The sequence below is a fragment of the Phoenix dactylifera genome, unplaced genomic scaffold (assembly GCF_009389715.1).
Source record: "Phoenix dactylifera cultivar Barhee BC4 unplaced genomic scaffold, palm_55x_up_171113_PBpolish2nd_filt_p 000808F, whole genome shotgun sequence".
NCBI classification, from domain to species: Eukaryota; Viridiplantae; Streptophyta; class Magnoliopsida; order Arecales; family Arecaceae; genus Phoenix; species Phoenix dactylifera.
Window position 1 is genome coordinate 76508 of NW_024068175.1, and position 6579 is coordinate 83086.

Below are 6579 nucleotides of genomic sequence, written 5' to 3' on the forward strand. Positions count from 1 at the left end.
TGACTCCATCTCATCATCCATGGCCAACTCCCACTCCTTCCTGGTATCAACCTCCAATGCCTCCGTGAAGCATTCAGGTTCGCCATTATCTGTGAGCAGCAAATAACTAAGAGTCCCATCATACCTTTGAGGAGGCTTCCCATGAGTACTACGAGTGGACCTTCTTAGTTGTGGAGAGGGTGCCAATACTTCAGGTTCTTGCTCTGACTGAGTCTTCTGACCAGAATTTGTAGACTCCTCTTCAGGATCCACAAAACACGGCTCAACAGGTTTTGTTTCTGATTCAGTGCTCTGCTGCATTTTCTCATTAAATACCACATCATTACTACGAATGATCTTCCTGTGTTCGGGATTCCAAAAACGATACCCAAACTGTTGACCTCTGTATCCAACGAAAATGCACTTCTTTGATTTGGCGTCTAGTTTGCTTCTTTGACTAGAATCAACGTGGACATAACTGGTACAACCGAATACTCGTAAGTGCGCCAAATCAATCTTCTTCGCTGTCCATGCTTCCTCAGGAATCCCAAATTCAAGTTTCTTTGATGGCCCTCTGTTGATCAAGTAGGCAGCAGTGTTAACTGCTTCCGCCCAAAACTGCTGTGGCAATCCAGCATGTATCCTCATACTCCTGGCACGCTCATTAATTATTCTGTTCATCCTTTCAGCAACTCCATTTTATTGTGGTGTCCCTGGAACTGTCCTCTGCCTGACGATCCCAGCCTCTGCACAGTAGTCCTCAAACTTCCTGCTACAATACTCACCACCGTTGTCTGATCTCAGGCATTTTAACCTCCTTCCTGTCTCGAGTTCTACCATTGCCTGCCATCTCCTGAAGACCCCAAATACCTCTGACTTGTGCTTCAAGAAGAACACCCAAAGCTTCCTGGTAGCATCATCAATAAAAGTAACATAGTACTGAGATCCACCAATGGAAGAAACCGGTGCAGGCCCCCACACGTCCGTATGCACGAGATCAAGCTTTTCTTGCTTCCGAGGTTTACCTTCTTTGTTGAATGAAACACGCTTCTGCTTTCCGAGAATACAATCCTCACAAAAGTCCATCTCAACACTTCTGAGACCCTGCAGCTTTCCCAACTGGTGCATCACCTCCAGTCCCTGATAACTCATGTGCCCAAGTCTGCAATGCCATAACTTGGCGTCCACATCTGCTGCAGCAACTCCAATAGAGTTCTCCGTGCCGTTGGCGATATAAAGTGTCCCAACCTTCTTGCCACTAGCCACCATCAACGAACCCCTGGATATCTTCCACTGATCAGCTGTGAAAATAGTCTTGTACCCCTGGCTCGCCAACTGTCCAACAGAAATCAGATTCCTCTGCAGTTGAGGCACGTGCCGTACGTCCTCAAGCTCAAGTGAAGATCCAGAAATCAACTTCACTTCCGCGCTTCCCCTTCCTTGTATGGTGCAAGGCTCTCCATCCCCTAAGTAGACTTTGCCGAAGTCTCCCTTCTCATATCCTCCAAGAAGCTTCCGTTGGGATGTAGCATAGAAAGACGCGCCCGAGTCTATCACCCAAGACTCGTCACCGGTAGATAAAGATAGAACGAGGGCATCCATGTCACCGTTTTCAGCAAGATTTGCCAGATCCTTGCTGACTCCTTCGGTGTGGTCGCCTTGCTTCCCTTTAGGAGATTTGCAGTCCCTCCTAAAATGCCCCATCTTCCCGCAGTTCCAGCACTTCGCTCCCTTGTTCTGAGGTGCTCGAGACCTGCTGGATCTCGACTTCGAGTCGCTTCGAAATCGACCGTCCTTCTTTTGTCTTCCCCGGTTAGAGATGTTTAGTGCACTTCCAGACGACTCCGTAGCTCCAGAAGATTTCCTTCTTGCTTCTTCACTCAGAAGCACTCCCACAACGTCATCAAAGATCAACTTCCCCGTCGCCGAAGAGTTGCTCACCGCCATCACCAGGCCCTCCCAACTATCAGGCAATCCGGAGAGGATTAGCAATGTCCGAATCTCATCGTCAAAACTAATCTCCACTGACTCCAACTGGGCCGTGAGTCCATTGAACTCGTTGAGGTATTCTGCTACGCTGCCGCCATTTTTCATACGAAGATTAAACAACCTCTTCATGAGAAATACCTTGTTTGATGCTGAGGGTTTCTCGTACATCCGCGACAATGTTGCCACCAACTCCATCGTCGTCTTCTCGTTTTTGATGTTGAATGCCACTTGGGATGCAAGTGACAATCTTATGGTGCCGAGCGTCTTCCGATCGAGGACCTCCCAGTCTTCATCGGACATCTTCTCTGGTTTCTTCGCTCTACCTCCAAGAGGTAAATAGAGATCCTTCTGGTAAAGATAATCCTCTATTTGCATCTTCCAAAATTCGAAGTTCGTGCCATTGAACTTCTCAATTCGCAACTTCCCTTCATCCGCCATTACAGAATACCAATAGCTCTGATACCACTTGTTGGCGACGCCCTGCACCGGAACCCACTCACACCGGTACAACCACCAACGTCGGACAAGCAAAGAGAGAAGCAAACGGATAAGCACTCTCTCGCTCCCTCGACACCGGACTCAAGGATCACCGCTTCGCTTCCGCTACGAAGGGCAAAAGATTACCCCGTGGTATCAATAGGGTAAAACACTTGAGCACCGTAGCAGATTATCAAACCAAAAGAAGAAGAAATAGGAAGAAAATAGCAAAGCAAACACAAAGATGTAACGAGGTTCGGCTACAAGTAGCCTACGTCCTCCACCGCTCCAAATCTCAGTTAGGATGAACAGATTACAGAGATAGCACACACCCGAACGATCACACGCGATCGCTCTACAAGAGATTCACACAGAATTCCCTTTGCACAAGAAGTAGGATCCCAATCCTCTTCTTCTCTAGAACCCTAGCCGCACAAAATAAGAGTCTCTCTCAAAATATCCTTGAATATCTATCCTCCTAGGGCTCTCATGAGTCCTATATATAGTCTCAAGACCTTCAGATGATCATAGCCGTCGAAACGCTACCAACAAACACCAAAAGAAAATCGTCCGTACGATTTTCTGCGAGCCCGAGTCGACTCGGCTGTGGTTCGAGTCGACTCTGGCACGTCTGGACAAAACTGGCATGATCTAGGGTCGACTCGACTGTAGCTCGAGTCGACTCGACGATGCTTCGAGTCGACTCGACTGTAGCTCGAGTCGACTCTGACAATCCAGACAGAAACATGGTTTTCTCGGTCTTCTGGTCTTTCTCCTCCCGGGTCGACTCGACTGTTTTCGAGTCGACTCGACTGTTCCCGAGTCGACTCGACTGTAGCTCGAGTCGACTCCGACAGTCCGCCAGACAGAATTATGCAGAATTGATTCTCCTTCAATTCTCTTCATCACCAATGGTCTCCACATACCCCAACAGATGGGACCGAGCTCGGTGAGAGGTCGCATCATATATTTGGCGATGTCGGCTTGTCGGGTGCTGAGGTCGCCCTAGCTTCCTCGGTTGAGTGCCCCAAGCTCGAGGGTCGGGGCGTGTTGATAGATAAGGTGCCCCGAGCTTAGTCGGAGCGGATCGGCGAGTATAGAAAGCGCCCCTAGCTTGGTCGGGACAGGTCGGCAAGTATAGAAGGCACCTCGAGCTTGGTTGGGACGAGTCGGCGAATATTCCTAGGTTCGAAGGAGTTTTTAGGCTCGCAGTTGACACAGCAGGGCGTCTCGAGTTCGGGCCCGGTACGTCATTATAAGCATCAGAAGTAGTTGCTGTAGGTCATGGTAGTGGAGAGATTCGGCCGAGGTCGACTGAGTCTTCGGCGGAGTCTGAGGTCGGGCTGGTTCTGAGCTGGACCACGGTTCTGTCTGGTCGGTGTTGTGGTCTGCTTGGCCGAGATAGGACGATCCTTTGCCCTGAGTAGGACAATCCATTTTGCCCCCCATCATTTGCCGTCCGACTTTCGAGGTCGAGTTGCTCTTTAGCTCGGATGAAGGAAGTAGTTGGATTGTTAGTCGTCCTGCGATATGGCTAAGCGCTTATGAAGATGCGCGCATCGAGTCAGAAACACTTGGTGTATTGTTGCAGCCGATAGATTTGAGTCGGGCTTTCTAAGCCGGGCTTGGGTGGCTTAGGCTGCCACGTCACTCCAAGCAGAAACGGCGGTGGGAGCTTCTTAATGTACCATGTGCGCACTCTTTTCTGAGGCATTGCTAGATGGAACACGAAGGGGGGGCAACCATTAATGCTCCGTCCTCCGAAGCGCCTTGCCTGATGGAACACGAGAGGCCGGTTATTAATATTTCGTTCCCTAAAGCGCTCCCCATAATGGCCGGCTTTTAGTGCCGCGATCCGGAAAAATTTGTTGAGATCGCTCCTAGGCCCACCACACGACGAAATTTGGCTCGCTTGATCGCTTAGGCTAGCCAATCAAAGCCGTTGTGGTGGGCAATATAAGGCATGGAGGGGACCCTAGGGTCCTTATTTGATCCCTCCTGCCCCTACTCCTTTTATTTCTGGCCGCCATTGTTGTGGTGTTCGAGCTTCTTCTTGGGTGTTTTTAGAGCTTCCCGACGACCTTTGCGACGAGGTTTGCTCTCGCCTCCCGGCGATCATTTTTCTTTTCCCGGTCATATTCTTCGGCAAAGTCTTGAGTAGGTGTTTTATCCCTTTTCAGTCGCTCGTAGAGTTTCTTATCCTCCCCCCTTCTTTTTTTCTGACTTTTTGTCAAGGCAATGAGGTCGCCTACAAGGATCCTAATGCTCGGCGCAGGTTCATCCCGAGCCCAGGCTTCTTCAGATGTGGAGGAGACTAAGCTGAGGTGAGCTAAGGTCCGTATGGGACCGGCTTGATCATGAGTGTAGAGGAGCTGGGCCTGGTTTGGGCTCGGTTCTTCTTTCCGCTCGAGTTCGTGCTTGAGCTCCCGGAGCTTGGGGCTCGAGTCACCAATCCACCTAAAGGTTGGATCGGGGTGTATACAGAGACACTCCGAGCAGGGCTAAGGTTGTTTCCTCTGCACGGGTTCATGGACGAGCTTCTGACGGCTTACCATCTCATGCCCGCGCAACTTGCTTCGAACTCGTTGATAATGATAACCGACTTCCTTGCTCTCTGCCTTGTACATGGTCTACCGCCCTGGTGAGCACCTTTTGGAGCTACTTTATATTAAAAGGCAACCCCGCAGACAAATGATGGTGGTACTTCTTCCAAGACGGCCGTAAGCACTTCCGAGGCATTCCTTCCTCTATTCATGGATGGAGAGATAAATTCTTCTTTGTTTCCTCCGAACAGTCGTGGGGGTTTAACCCGATCTGGAGCTTTTCATGGGCCACGGTGAATAACAAGCTTCCCCAGTTATTGCAGTCCGAGCAAGGCATTCTAGACAGTTTGCTCGGGCTGGAAGGAACTTCATGGCTTTTCGATCTGATCTGCGAGGAGGCCTTAGTGAATGTTGGCCCGAGCTCGGCTTGTCCCGAGGGTAAGGGCGGCACAACTGGTTGTCTTTTCCTTCTTCCATGCTAGATACTAACAAAATCTTTTACTGCCAGAAATCGCAGGAATGATCTTCAGCACCGAGACTTTGATGGCCAGGTACAGAAAGAGTGTGGCCGCCTCAGACGGAGCTCAGTCTGAAAGAAAGCCGAAGAAGGCCAAGACTGCCTCTAGCTTTGGGATCGAGCGGGGCAAGCTTGCTCAGATTGGGGCCGCCGTCCCTACTTGGGCCGGAGCAGGTTCCTTTAGTGGAGGTCAAGGCGCCCCCGTCAGCGCCAGGAGAGGGCCCTTCTTAACAGGCGGTGACCATATCCGTTGGCCTAACTCGGGAGGCTCGGGAGGCCACCTGGTTACACAAATCGAGTCTCGAGTCGGGGAGCGTGCTCGAGATCCCAACTCTTTCCGAGGTCCCGACTTCCGTTGGGGCCACGACTCCTCTTGAGGCTCCACCCTCAGCTGGGGCCTCGGCTCCTTTTGAGGTTTTGATCTTAGCTGGGGTCGACTCCGTTCCTTCCAAGCCCGGGAGGAGGCGGTTCCGGCCTCAATGTCGACTGTTTGAGGATGACATGGCCCTCGAGTCCGGCAACGTCGCTCACGAGTTTGTGCGCAGTGTCATGCTTCTGCGTGATTGAGCTTTAATGGATGGGGAGGACCTTGATGACTTCGCCAGTCAAGCTTATTTAGCCAACATCATGGTGGGTAACATAACCCTCTCGCTTCTCATTTGTTTTATTTGTAAGTGCTTGACCTCGGCTGACATTTTATCTTTTGTGCCAGTTCCTCCATGTAGTCGACATGCTAGTATCTGACATGCTTGCCTATCGGGGGTAGATGAGGGTACTCCAGCCGAGGATGGAGCATGCTGTGCTTCGGAAACAGGAGGCTGAGGCTCGAGCGATAACTGCCACGCATCGGCAACAAGAGGCCGAGGATCGAGCGACGGCCGCTGAGCAACAACGACACGAGGCCGAGCAGAAAGCCACGATCATTGAGCAGCGGCAGCATGAGGCTGAGGAGAGGGCGGCGGCTGTGGAGCTGCGGCGTCAAAGGGCCAGGAAGAAAGCATAGGCAGCCGAAGTTCTGATTAAGGACAGACTCGCCCGGATCTAGGATATGGAGGTCGAGCACGCCCGGGCTTA